Source organism: Canis aureus, unplaced genomic scaffold, assembly GCF_053574225.1.
Source record: "Canis aureus isolate CA01 unplaced genomic scaffold, VMU_Caureus_v.1.0 NW_027326405.1_RagTag, whole genome shotgun sequence".
NCBI lineage: Eukaryota > Metazoa > Chordata > Mammalia > Carnivora > Canidae > Canis > Canis aureus.
In genome coordinates this window covers 124637-138361 of record NW_027554410.1, presented here as the reverse complement: position 1 = coordinate 138361, position 13725 = coordinate 124637, and the positions used below count along the sequence as shown (strand labels likewise).

General features: G+C 47.8%; 1 protein-coding gene and 1 long non-coding RNA gene across 2 annotated transcripts in view; one reads left to right on the top strand and one right to left on the bottom strand.

The window, feature by feature from the left end:
• Positions 1 to 13725, bottom strand: part of LOC144309444 (intermembrane lipid transfer protein VPS13D-like) — a 192002-nt gene that overhangs the window by 55745 nt on the left and 122532 nt on the right. The gene's annotated exons all lie outside the window — the stretch shown is intronic.
• LOC144309453 (uncharacterized) lies at positions 719 to 10194 on the top strand. Its single transcript, XR_013375448.1, has 2 exons — positions 719 to 996; positions 1706 to 10194. It is a non-coding gene; the product is annotated as an uncharacterized LOC144309453 (long non-coding RNA).

Here is a 13725-nt window from a genome sequence, read left to right as displayed (position 1 = left end):
CAGTTTGGCCTTTTTGGGGGCCAGTGTTATGCCGTGCTAGCCTAGGCCCAAGCTTGTGACACGGTACTAGACTAGGACTAGCACACTAGCAACAACACGCGCATCTTGGATGGAGTCTGGCAAGGCCAGCGGTCTGCTCCAAATGTGGGCCGCGTTCAATCCGGAGGTGAAAGTCGTGCCTCCTGATGGGAACTAACCATGTGTTTATTTCTTTTTCTTTCTTTCTTTTTTTCTTTTTCTTTTTTTTTTTTTACCATGTGTTTATTTCTGAATGAACTGTACACACATTTTTGTGTTTTCCTCAAAGATTTCCTTGTCCCCTGTGCTGATGAGATGAGTCAATGACTCTGTCACTTGAAAGCCCAAAGCACCTTTTTCTGGGTAGACAGGAGGTGCCATGGAATGAATGGATCACAGAAAACTGTCTCTAGCTACTGAGAATCCCTGTTTCTATGGCACTTCTTCCACTGTATACTATTTGTTCTGGGTTTATTAAAAAAAAAAAAAAAAGTTACAGAGAACTACTGAAGTCAGGAAAGAGAAAAGGGCAAGAAAAAGTTAGGTAGGCTAATTTAGGAAATTCTCAAAAGTATGTAATCTATTCAATCTGCCTCTAGTTACTCACATGTGCGTTCAGGGTTCAGTGAAGTCGTTAGTCATAAGAACGCCTCACCTCTCCCAGGGCAGTGTACAAAGCACCCGTGCACGCCCACATCATCGCACAGGTTACATCGTACTCAGAAACGAAGCCTGTCTCCGCTGGGTGTCCGGGGCCCACAGAAGGTCTTCTGAAGCCTCATGTGGCCCGTCAGGAGCCCCAATGCACCAAGATTCCCTGACATATTAACATGTGGAAAAGCTCACCACTGAGAATGAGACTCTCTTATGGGCCAAGATGGACTTTGAGAGCTTCTACACAGTGATCTGGATGCCCCCACTTCCTGGGGGACTTTATCTCGGGGTCACTTGGATGACTATATTTGGGGACATACAATCGTAAGTAGCCAATGAGGCCTGACTCCAAAAAAGGCAAGTTGCTCCCAAGAAGGGTGCAGCAGCAGCCGCCACCACCCAAGGCCAGAGACGTTGTCCGGAGTCTCGCTGCTGTACATACTTGTCTCCCGGGTTCTCCGGGTTACGTCCTCCACGCGCTCCGGGGCACTGCCACTTACTCCAGCATCGTGCGTAGGGCTGAGAAGGACTACTCTGACCAGTTTGGGAACTGAAAGGGAGTATGTTTTGGAATTTGCTTTTTCATACCACGCACATCCATTCTTGATGTAAAATGCCCTCCATCGAGGTTTTGTTCTTTCTTTTAAAACACTGATTTCTTGGGTATCAGCTCAAAGAAGGTGCATCACGGTCAAGTGAGCGCCACTGCGGTGACTGAGCACACGGGAAGCCGTGCGTGTGTGTGTGCTGGCCCGGACGTTATGCTGTACGGAGGCTGCCCTCACACGCTGCGCCCGTGTGATCTCGCTGCTGCGTCTGGGGCCACTTCAGTTTTCCCAGACGTGGAATCAGAGGGAGGGCGGAGGCAGTGACAGGGCAGGCATGGCCACAGATTCAACCCCTTGGGGGATTAGATGTAACGGACTTCGATGGTGCTAAGCCCAGCTGGGGTTCAGGCCAGGGCCAAGGGCTGCTCAGGAATATTTTAGGTACAACACTGCCTCAGATTAACCTGCTGCCTTTTTATTTTTAGAACATATGATCAAGCTTTCATACGTCCTGCCTGGGCTCCTTATTGGTCCCTGTGCCCAGCTTCCTCCGTGATGGCGAAGGAGCCCACCCAGTGCCGTTCCTCAGGGAGTTATTCACCTCAGCTAGGCAGACGTGACCCGGCCAGGATGCCGCTCACTCCTCGCTCCCTCAGAAGTGGGGAGACTCACCCAAGGAGGGGACAATAGGCTGCTGGCCCAAAACCACAAGGCAGAGGGACGTCAGGGCTGAAATCAGGGCTCTGGTCCCACGATTTATGACCGTGCCCTCTTGCCAAGAGGCCATGCTGCCTCCAACACCCAAAGGGAACATCCAGATAAGTTATTTTGATCGCAGAGACTCAAGTCAAGGAGGAACTGATCCTACGCTGACACACTGAAAGAATGTCAACTGCTGTCACTTTGGCACAATAAATCCAATGATGTTCCATGCCACTCTGTCAGCACCAGTGCTGCATTTTGGGAATAACAATAAAATCCTGAGAATCCTATCCCCAGATTTAACACAACCACCACAAAAAAGCCTGTGGTATATTAGGATTCAGTAAAAGGTTTTGAAAAAAAATTTGTTGCCGCACCACTTTGGACGTCTCACACGGTCCCGCGTGAATCGCCAAGCCGGAGCCACTCCCCTGCGAGCCACCTCCCTCGCCCCGCGACATCCCGAATCCCCCAGGAGCAGAAGGCAACAGGAGCTACATTTCCGGGAACAGGACAACTGGGAAGGTGCGCTCCGAAACGAATTCGGCGATGAGCACTTAGAACGAGCCCCTCGCCTCTTCCAGAGCCCAGAGAGCCCAGAGAGCCCAGAGAGCCCGTGGCATCTACAGAAACGAGAGCGAGTTCTTCCTTTTAAGCTCTAGCCCCGCCCCCGAGAGCACTTTGTCGCTTGTTTACCGACCCGGGGACCCAGGGACGGCCTGCACCAGGACCCGCGGGACTCAGGGACAGGCCCGAGGGCGCCGGCGGCCCCACCGGAGGGCCGGACGCTCCCCTCCACAGCCCTCCCTGCACTCGACAGCGGACTGTCGTCGTCTGGAAAACAGAACTGTTTCGGGGAGTGCTGTCCAAACCACGTAATGCTTTCAAAGCTGTTGACCACAGCGCTGGACGCGCCCGTCAGCTGTCCCAGGCCCCTCACTCCCGGCGGCGGCCCCGCAGGCAGCACAGGCCAACGACTGGAGACACTGGCTACGTAAGGCCCACCCGACAAACCTGGCCCCGGGACAGATTTCCATGTCACGGGGCTGCTGGCTGACCTCCGCTCGGCCCCACGGCCGGATCACTTACAGACGCTAACAATAGCGCGCGATCACCTGCTCTTCACACGCGGGTTCAGAGCGAGTTCGTGGCCTCGCACACCTTCGTCAAGGGCTGCTCGTGCCCAAGGCCGCAGGCCCGCGCGGGTTCGCGCCCCACCCGGCCGGGTGCTCGGGGACGGGCGGACGGGCCCACGCGCAGCGCTTGGCCCCAGTGGCGGGGCTGAGAAGACTCTCCCCTCAGGGCCCGCGCGGCCCACGGGGCCCCCAACCCGGCTTCGCGACGTGGGGACCAAGCCGTGTTGCGGGAACCCCTCCCGGCTGCCTGCCAACGCTTGGTTTCTTTTTACACCGGCTACCACAGTGCTACTTCCCATTTCTTCTCCAGAACTGGGGAAGATCTGTGATTTTATGTTCTTTCCACATCTCTTTCTGAAACGAGCGCTTCTCTTTGAAGAAAGACCTCTTGCCCTTGGAGTGTCAAGATAAGAAAACTTTCAGCAACTTCCCTTGGAAACTACAAAACCCCCATCAGCACCCAGGATCTAAGTACGCTCGCTCACCAGCTGCCGGCCCCTCTGAATAGCTTTTATGGTTCCAGGAGGGGTGGTGACAGGGCCTTGTCACTACCGTGGGGTGTGCTATTTCTTTCATGTTCCTGGGATCTGACAAGAGCCTTCTACAACCTGTTTCTTTACAACACACAGAATGAGAGATTAAAGGCCAAGACCAGACTGAAAGCTGGGGTTGGGAGTAGCCACGACTTCTCACCAGAGGCATTCTAAACCTTCCCGGGAAGGAAGGGCCGCTGGCCGCCCAAGCAGACGCTGCTCAGAAGCAGCCGTGCTGATTAAATGAGGTGATACATGTAAAGTCCCTACAGCAACGCCTAGATCACAGCACAGGTCAGAAAGTGGCAGCAAGAACGTTATTATTCAATTTCTCACTACCACCAAGCTTAAAGAATGCTCTAACAGAAATAATGGAGATGGATTTTGCTAAAACCACATTAATTCATAGCTACTGGTTGGATATGAAGGGGAAAGGACGTCAAGAAAGGATGAATGAATGAGTGAAAAGTCCAAGTTATAGGGCTCCTGATTAAATATGACAGATTTAGTCCAGAGACCTCTCTAACGCGAAAGCAAAGGGATACAGATGGCACAAATCCAAAAGGATAAAGAGAAGGTGTCAACAATATTCTAGAAGCTGAAAAGCAGATGGACACATGGTGCTGAAAAGTAAGCCTGGGAGTGGGAGCCACAGAGCAAAACCCACCAAATTTCAGAAACTCGGGCACCAGGCAGCTTGGGCGGCCTGGGCAGAAAGGGAGGAACAGGGAGGCGAGTGTGTCGGGTGGTGAAAACAGTAAGATGGGCTAAAAGCCTAAAGAGCAGCTAGACCTGCAGCCCGTTCCTCCTCAACACAGGACTGGAGGCCACAGGCCCCCTGTTCTCCCAGCCCGGGAGGGCCCCAGGCCCCGCATAGGGCTCCGGGCTGCCCACCAGCGCCTCTGCTTTAAAGAGGAGCAGAACGGTCAAGAAACACCCACCTGAGGACTGTCTCTGTTCATGAAAGAAAAAGGCCAAAACAAACCAATGGAAGAAAAAAACTCTAGAGAGCAGTCGGGTCAGTCCGGACAGGAGCAGGGGCACCCAGAGGGAGGAACGTGCAAGAAAAATCCGAACACCGATAAACTGCTTCATCATGCATTTTTAAGCACACAGAGAAGACTTTGTGGATAACTTAGTAATAGGCAGATAGAAAAAAAACATTTTCTTAAGGACTTACTACACTTGGAGCAAGAAAAGCTGAAAGTGAGTAAGAGTTTGAGGATGAAATGGGAATATGCATGTGGCAAACTAAGCAAACAACAATAATCAAAGCAGTTACTAACTCCAAGGAGAAAAAAGAAACCAGAAAGGAAACATAGTCATAGTAACCTAGGTAGCTTCCCTGGGAATGCTGTTGGTATAGTCAGAATAACGTAAAAACTGAATACTGATTAACCCAAAAAGAACAATATACCTAGACTAACAAGAAGGGGAGGGACTAGGAAGTCCAATGATAGCAAGAAATAGCACTTTTTTTTTTTTTTTTTTTTTTTTTTTAAGAAACACAAAAGCAAATACTTCCAAATCAAAAGTGTTGAAAGTGGTTGTCTCTGGGGGAGCAGAAATCAGAGGTAGGGAAAAGTGGGGCAGGAGATTGGTGGTTTTTATTTTCAGACATGTAGAAGTCTTTTGATTTTTAAAAGGGTGGACATATATCTACTTTGACAAAATACAATTTAATTTTAAAAGACCCACAGGGAGTCTGTTTCTCCCTCTGCCTGTGTCTCTGCCTCTGTCTCTCATGAATAAATAAAATCTTTAGAAAAAAATTTGTTATAGTGAGATAATCATGGTCAAAGTCATAGCTTTTTAAAATCGTTGTTTTTATTAATACAGAAATTAAATAATAGTTAGCAATAGAAGGTAGAAAGAGCAGAGATCATTGAAGAGTTTTGAAAGAGTAGTGACAGACCTGTTCATAAGGTTGGAAAAACCGCCAAGCCTCCCCAAAATAGAGCACAACACAAATGCAAGTTGCGGTTTCCAAGAACAAACAGTAAATCAAGTCACTAAATAAAGAGGTACTTCAAGGAAGTGATAGGAAACTTGTTTTAATAAGCATGAGACCAAATTAAAAGTATTAACATACAAACAACTTGGTGATTCTCAAGAATCTGGAAGATTCTTCAAAGCAGTTTGTCCTCGAGTATTTAAATATTCTCAGCACTGAATACCTAGGATATGCCCGGAACACAGGAGAAGGCAACACTTCACCAATTAATGCATCTCTGCTGTCAATCTGCCTATACTTGAACCAGTGTGTTTACCAAGCAACCGATCAGAGCATCTCACGTTTAGAATCAGCCCAACTGAACTAACGGGGCCCCTCAACAAGTCAAGCAAAAAACAGAGTAAGTCTCAGAGGCTCTCATCTTTTCACGAGGGATATGAACACCCACATGGTGATCCGGCCTTTCGCGCCTCCGGAAGTGGGCAGGTGCCAGTCATTACCATCCTGCCTGTGCTGCTGCGGTGGATCTGGGAAGTCTAAAGAACGGATGAACTTTGCCCTCTGTCCATCCTGGCGCACGCAGGGAGGTTCCATCGGATCCAACTGGTCCGAAGGCCCCAGGATTCCCGTGGCCCACCCTCCCCACAAAGACAAGCCAAGTTGGGCTCTGAGTCTCCTCTGAAGTTTCCTGCAGTCCCCGGGATTTCATGATGCTGCCTGGGTCACCCCTGGCATCACCTATGTTTGAAGTATGTTTAGGGACAATCTAGCAGGAGCTGCCTCTGGTGTTAACACAGACCTGCCGCATAAAACCCGCTTTCCCCCGAGAGTTCAAAGGAGCGCATCCACATCCCGCGGGCTTGTCCTGCTCCACCAGCCTCGCTGCGGCGGAGCTCAGGTTCTGCCACGTAAACGCCGACCTAGTGCGCACTCCTCCAGGTCCCGACCCAGCTCGGGGCCGAGCCCGCGGGAGCAAGTGGCCTTGGACAGGATGGACCTTAGGCTTCGGGGTAAGGTGCTCCTCACTCCCCACGCTGCTAAGGTGAGGGACTGAACTGGGTAAATGATCGTGAGAGGTCTCCTGGTACGTAACACAATCTTTCCAATTGTTACCTCAAGAAACCCAGTAAAAGTCAGGAGCAAACCAGGAGGGCGGACGAGGGCCAGCAGGACACCAAGGTGAAGCGTCCTCTCATGGGGCTCCCGCTGCTGAATCCACATTAGTCCACCGCTGGCGACAGGTGTTACTGGCCAGCGGGGCGACGGAGCATCAGAGCATCCCGTCGGGGAAGGAGCCCGGTACGGCGCCTGCTGGCTGGCGCATACGCGTGGGTGGAAGGAGGTGCGAAGAGTGGCACTGGTTTACATTTCTGCAAATCTCCTTAAGTCTTGCTTAATAGAAAACAGCTGCATTCTCTTATCTGCTTCTACAGTCAATCGCTGTGTGCAGTATCACACATTGTGTGGCTTCCAGAAAACTCCACCGTACGTTCATTAGAGAATATTATTATAACAATGGTTATTTAAATGTATAAAAAACAAGTTTGACCTCATGGATCCTGGGAAAGGCTGAGGTTCCCTAGGGGTCCTCACACCATATTTTGAGAGCCTGTGTTCTAAAAGGACCCACGTGGACAAATTTTGTGCTCGCTGAGACATCAGTTTCCTCTACGTATCTGAGTAAATCCGCTAAGGACAGAGACGAGGAACGCTGTTAACCCGATTTGCATTGAATTGTATAAACCCAATATAAGAAAAGTTTCCCTTTCTTTCCTTTCTCTCCTTCCTTTCCTTTTTCAGAGTATATAGTGATTAAAATGTTTTACAGATGCAATCTTATTTCCCCCTACTTGACAAGTTAGTGAGAAACTTAGCAAGAATCTGTCTTTGAGAGGCGGTCTGGCAAAACAGACAAATGAAGGTACGAGGGCAGGGAGACTCTGGGTTCGCTACCACCCCCACGCCTACCTTTTCCTGCCCCCAGGATTATAAGCTCTCCCTTGTGATGCAACACTACAGTCTACCCCCGGCCAGCCTGCTGGTCCCCTATGCACCTCACAATTACCTCACACCTGAAGCTTTTTGGGAGCAGGGGACTGGAACTCAAACCTGGCTCCTCTCTTTAAGGGGGAATTCCTAGTTCATCCTGGGCAACAAGGGATGACTCTATAAGGGAAAATCATTAGAGACGTAGTCATCAAAACCCCCAAATAAGTGACCATAACACCTTTGCAGAGGAATCCCAGAAACAGTAGATGGCTTTTCAGTTCTTCTCTAATGCACAAAATACAAATTCTTCTCAGGAAGGACTACACCATTCTACACCATTTTAAGCAAAAATCTTAAATGCAGTCCCTCAGAGTTTTACTAACCAAATCACTGAGCAAGGAAAGGGCCCAACATGTACAATGGCTGGATTGATCACTTAATTTTCAAATGGAGGAGACAAAGATCTGAAAGCACTACACACTTTCCATCCTATTTTCTTTGAGCAAAGACCTGTTGGTTGAGATACAGGGATTGTACTTAAAAGATGTACATGCATAGATTCAATTTATTTTTACTTTTGGAAACAGGATTGTGCCGTTTTCCAAAGCCAGTCATCTCTGCATGCCAAAAATGGCAAAAAACAGACACTCTCCTTTCTAGAAACGATTATAATGTACCATGATCAAAAAAGTGTTTTTTTTTCTTAACAGATAATCTTGCATAAAAATGAGTCATGGGATTTCAAAAGTGGAAAGACTCTTTTCAAATATGTGTGTGCAGGTTTCCATTTTTTTTTTTCAGCAACAGATCTGAGCTTTCCATAAGTTATGTTATAACAAGAGTGGCATCGTCTGGAGCCTCTGAGTGAAAGCAAAGTACGGTATTTACAGTTCAGCAAGAGGGAAGAAGTCTGTCTTAGAAAAAATAAGATCTCCCTGCTTGGGTTCCTATGAGAGGAATTTTAACTTATAAGGCATGAAAGAGGTTTCTAAAAAATATCTTACCCTGGAACTTCATCAGCTTAAACTCGGACCCAAGCAAGATATCCTATGTTGTGACATGGCTCTGAATGTGGTTTCTTCTGTGGGGGTTGCTCAGAAAGAGTGAGAAAATGATCCATCCACCTTGGGGCATTCTCTGGAAAGGCCTGGTTTGGCAGGATCAGGAAGTGAGACCGTATGGCTTTCACCTCCTACATACCCAAGGGTGAGCAGGAGACAGGATGGGTGGCTGCTCCATATCCAATGTACCACTTCTGGACAGCAGAGGGGAGGTATGAATAGTCCCTTCCCTCTGGACGGACACAGCAATCCTTTCTCAGTGCCACTGAAATCAAAGTCCTTCTCCTGATAAGGCTGGCATGTCCACCACTGCACTGGCTGCCCCAAGCAGCAGACCGCTACCAAGCCGATAGACAGATCGGCCCAAAGATCAGAAACTGAGCCTCGGGGTCAACTATGTACTAGGCTCTGGCTTTCCACTCGTGTTCGTTTACCTGTCTTTCCATCAATGCTCCGTGGGTCTAGAGGACTCATCTGGAAAGCATACCTTGTAGCTCTTAAATGTGAATGAGGCAGAAGCTACAGGATGACCTGGTGTATCTTTGTGAAGGGTTAATTTTGGTAGGTAGCAACTGAAAACATCTTATGAAAACAAATACAGGATGAGAGGTAAAATTCATTTAGAGTTTAAAGATAAACTTTCCCAAGCAATATCGGACTTGCTTCTGCCCCCAGCTACATGGGATGTCAGCCCACTCTCCTCTGCCTTAGGAGGAACACTGGTGGAAAAAACTGATAGCATGGGTGCATCCTGACAAACACTGTAGTTTTTATTAAGATTTGTACCTTTGGAAGTTCCCCGAAGGCTCATTTCAAACCAGTTCTGCTTAATGTGTTATGTGCAATACAAGGAAAGCAAACGGCTGCTTGCAGGGTAATTACAAGCACTGCTTCCATTAGGAAAGAGTAGTGACAGCATTTCCTAAACTCCCTTTGTGGCCCTTTCCCCAACCTGTCCAACCTGACTGCATTCAGGCTCTGGTGACCCAACAGGGTCTTTCTTCCTTTTAGTCTTAGAGAGTCATAGGTACGAAGCAAACACTGCAACAAAAAGGATGTTTCCTTGAGAAAATCCACTTCAATTTCACATCCAGGAGGCCATTAATGAAAAGTGTCTTTAACAAATTTTGGGTGGTGTCTTGGGAGTGTTTTTACTGAAAAAGTCAAATATGCCCGCCATAAATCTTTTCCGTGACATTAACCAAAAGGTTGCCTGAAAGCTCTCAGAGCAACTGGAATTTACACGTCCGGGCACAATACAGGGCTCCTGGGACTCCAGAGCGCAGCAGAGTCCTGGTGGCTATATTCTTAAGCACCGATCTATCACTACCCTGCAAACCCCCGTTCCTCCTTATCTAACTTAAATAAGGAGATAAGCCCACCACTCCTGGGCTTCACTAAATTAGTTTAAATATTTCAAGTTCTGGCAGCTCCCACTTCTCTCCCCATTTTGGGCCTTGACTAAAAAGGTGAAGAAATATTTTGGAGGAAGGTTCAGGGTCCAGCTTCATAAATCTTCATCTGCTACTTTCCCAAAATGTCATGTAACCCAAAGCCTACAACAGATGGTATTTAGAGAAATAAACAAGCAAATAAATAGCCCGGAGTCCGAAGCTCCTCCTTTCCACGTTATTTTTGCCTTCTGTTGGGCAATGGCCGCCCCTGGGTCTCTGCGGCTTTCTACCCACCCAAGTTATCCTTCCAAACACTACCGTCAAATACCAGCACACACGCAGGAGCCGGGCAGGCAGCCCAGCGGGTGCCCTGCTTTGACCTGGCCTGTTTGAAGAGCGGTGGGCTTTCGACAAGGCTTCCATGGCACCACAAGTGTGGCTGCCAGCTGTGCCATTTTCATGAACTTTACTTGGGAACAGACAAATGTGGCCCCATACACGTAGACTAGAAGATGCAACCTGAGCCAGCACAACGTTGCCTTGGAAAAGGCTTCTTATTTCGGTTCCAAACCACACATACTTGTACAGTTAACGAATGCAGCAGGGGATACTGGTCTACAACATTCATGCGGAGGCCAAAGGCTCTGCTGTCCTCCGCCCTCTTCTCCCTGCCACCCCCACCTGCCTTCCCAAGAACTATCAGATGGCATGGCAATTTCAGGGAAAAGTTGAGTGACTGTCTCTTCGGAATGCCTGCACACTCCACCAAGGAGAGGCACTTGGAAGTATTTTAGTCTAAAAGAACTCAAGGAAGGGGCTCCCTATAAATAAAATCATGTTCAAATAAACACAAAAAAGGAGCCAATATTTCCTGTAAGGCCACTTTTCAGATGGATTACTGGAAGGAATATTCTTTCACAGTTTTATGGCTTACTCTGCTATCATCTGCTTAAAATTTGAGTCATTTAAAACATAGATGCTAAGATCTAAGCCTTCACTTGGATGAAATAGTACAAAGGAAGCAGAAAGTCTTGTTCCAAGAGCAGACTCAGAGGCAGAACTCTTGGACTCCTGGGTTCTATTCCTGGCTCAGTCCCTGGGCTCAGGTCAGCCCTCGGTCAGAATCTCACTTCTAATCCCTTCAAATCATTTGTTAGTCCCTGTTGTCTAAACAGTGGGGAAAAACCCTGAGTAACACCCCTGGATCCTGTTCAATCAATTGGGATGGTTGGAGATGGTTATAACTCACTTCCAAGAAACCAGGGTGATTTATCCCTTGGTAGAACTAGTATGTTCCTAAGAGATCACAGTGTCATCAGAACAAACCCTCAGGGCACTGAAACATTTCTCCACCTGCAAGAATCTCAGTGCTCCTTTAATGTGACTTTCAAAAATAGGATTGTCCAGCATTTTATAGTTCCTTAGAACATCCACATTAAAATAACTGGTTGGGCTTCAGACCTCTGAGAGAGAAAATAAACAGGTATATTTACCCCCAATTTATAGATGGAAAAACCGAGGCTTAAGGAGACAGGGAGACTTGACCAAAGGCCTCAAACTAAGAGGGATGTGGGGACCCAGACCTGCCATTTTCCAGGCCATGTGTTCTTTTCTAACACATGGATGCTCGTTAATAACCTATTTTGGGACCCCAGACAAATGGACAGAGGGAAACTGGTCAGTGTTTCAGAAGAAGCTGTAATGCCTTGTCAGTGCAATAAAGGGTAAAGGGCCAAATCTCTTTGAGGCTCCCAATTAGACGGCCCTCTGCGTGTCCCACTCACCTCTGGTAACTTTGGCCAAGGCTCCCCCACCACTGGCTCCTCTAAGAACAAAGAGGAGATGCAGAGGCTTACTTCCCCCTCATTTAAGACTCCAGGTCTCCAGGCCGATGACTGCCTGGCTGCTTCTCGCTTACCACTAGCTTTTGTTTCTAGGAGTGAAGGGCTACGAAGAGAACTGTCTCAGGAAATCTGCAGCTAGACTTCCATTAGAATGCCTGATTACCACTGGTTTCCAGGTGAGTTGCCTAGCCTCTCTGGACCCCTTTTTACCTGGAGTATGATTCACTCTTCCCTTTTACCTGGCCAGCCTCCACCATATACTTCAGGCTTCATCTTAATTAGCACTTCCCAGGGGGCTCGGTGGCCCAGTGGATAACGCGTAGGATAACACTACTGCACTTTCCTCAACAAGTCCTTCTTGATGCCACTGACCACAGGTTAGCCAACCTCCTTCTCCCCTTCGCCTTCTCCAGTTACACAGTCTCACAGCATCCTGTACATCTCCTGTGTCATTTATCACAATTTTAGCAAGTAATTATTACTATGATTATTTGTTTTATGTTTGCTTCCCCACTGGACTGTAGGTCCTTGAAGACAGGGGCCAGTCTTGCTTCCTGCTATATTCCCAACCGAGTCCTTAGAAAATTGTCCATCAGGATTTACTGACTAGAAACGACCGGGTGACATGGCGTGAAACCTGCTACGTCAGCGCTGGGCAACCAGTGAAACTGACAAGGACAGCTTTTGTTTCTGTGGCAACCACTTTGTGCCTTTCCTGTGCTCCTAAAAAGAAGGCAAAACTTTATCAGGACTTCCAGACTAACACTGTAGAAAACTCAAATCATTTCCTTCCAGTCGACATCACTGAAGTTTCCAAGCACAAGATGATATTTTAACTTTTTTTTTTTTTTTTAATTTTTTTATTTATTTATGATAGTCACAGAGAGAGAGAGAGGCAGAGACACAGGCAGAGGGAGAAGCAGGCTCCATGCACCGGGAGCCCGACGTGGGATTCGATCCCAGGTCTCCAGGATCGCGCCCTGGGCCAAAGGCAGGCGCCAAACCGCTGCGCCACCCAGGGATCCCCTACAAGATGATATTTTAAAAATTAAATGCATATACCTCAGACCTCTTTTGAAACAAATCACTCAATCCCTTGACCACTGTGGGATTGTGTAATGAGATTTCTTTTGGAATTCTTAGGCATCTCCTGCTTCACTCACATGTTGCTAGGTCTCATTGTCCTAGTGGAGGTAGACTTCTGGGGCTTCCATCAGACATGGAAAAACTAACTGGAAATACTTTTGAAGCTTCCCTACTGCCCCTCCCCCCAACTTCATAAATGCTTCAAAATACACTCAAGGATCTTTTGAGCTCTGTATCTGAGAATAGAATGTAACTCAACTAACGTAAACTCTACAGATCCTTTTTTAAAAAGCAGCTGCTTCCAGATGGAAGACATTCTGGCAGAACTTATTACATGGTCCCAGTCTACAATCTTAAGCATTTCCCCTGCAGTAATGTGTCATCCGTAAGGTTTCCTGGTGACAGACACATGGCTTCATTTTAATTGGGGACGATTTTACTTCAAATCCTATTTGAGAGAGCGATAGGGTATGGACAAGGCCCAGCCCTAGACAGTCTAAAAGGGCACACTAATTCACTCACAGAGTATCTCTTCAGCAGGGAGCAGCAAAATCCTCTGGGCTTAAGTGGCGTCCAGCTTGGCTGGGAACTGTAACATTCATTATACCCTTTGTTGATAAGATCCCCAATTAGTCACTCTGAAAAAGGAAGGCTCAAATAGGCTCCTAATAGGCTCCTAATATGAAGAGCTACGTGAAAGTAGTCGGATTCTGAGGGACGTGGAGCCAAAGGGGCTACCCTGATTCTCCTTCTCTGCTGACATCAAGGCAAGAGAGCATCCCACAGCAGACCTGCCAACCTGCCAT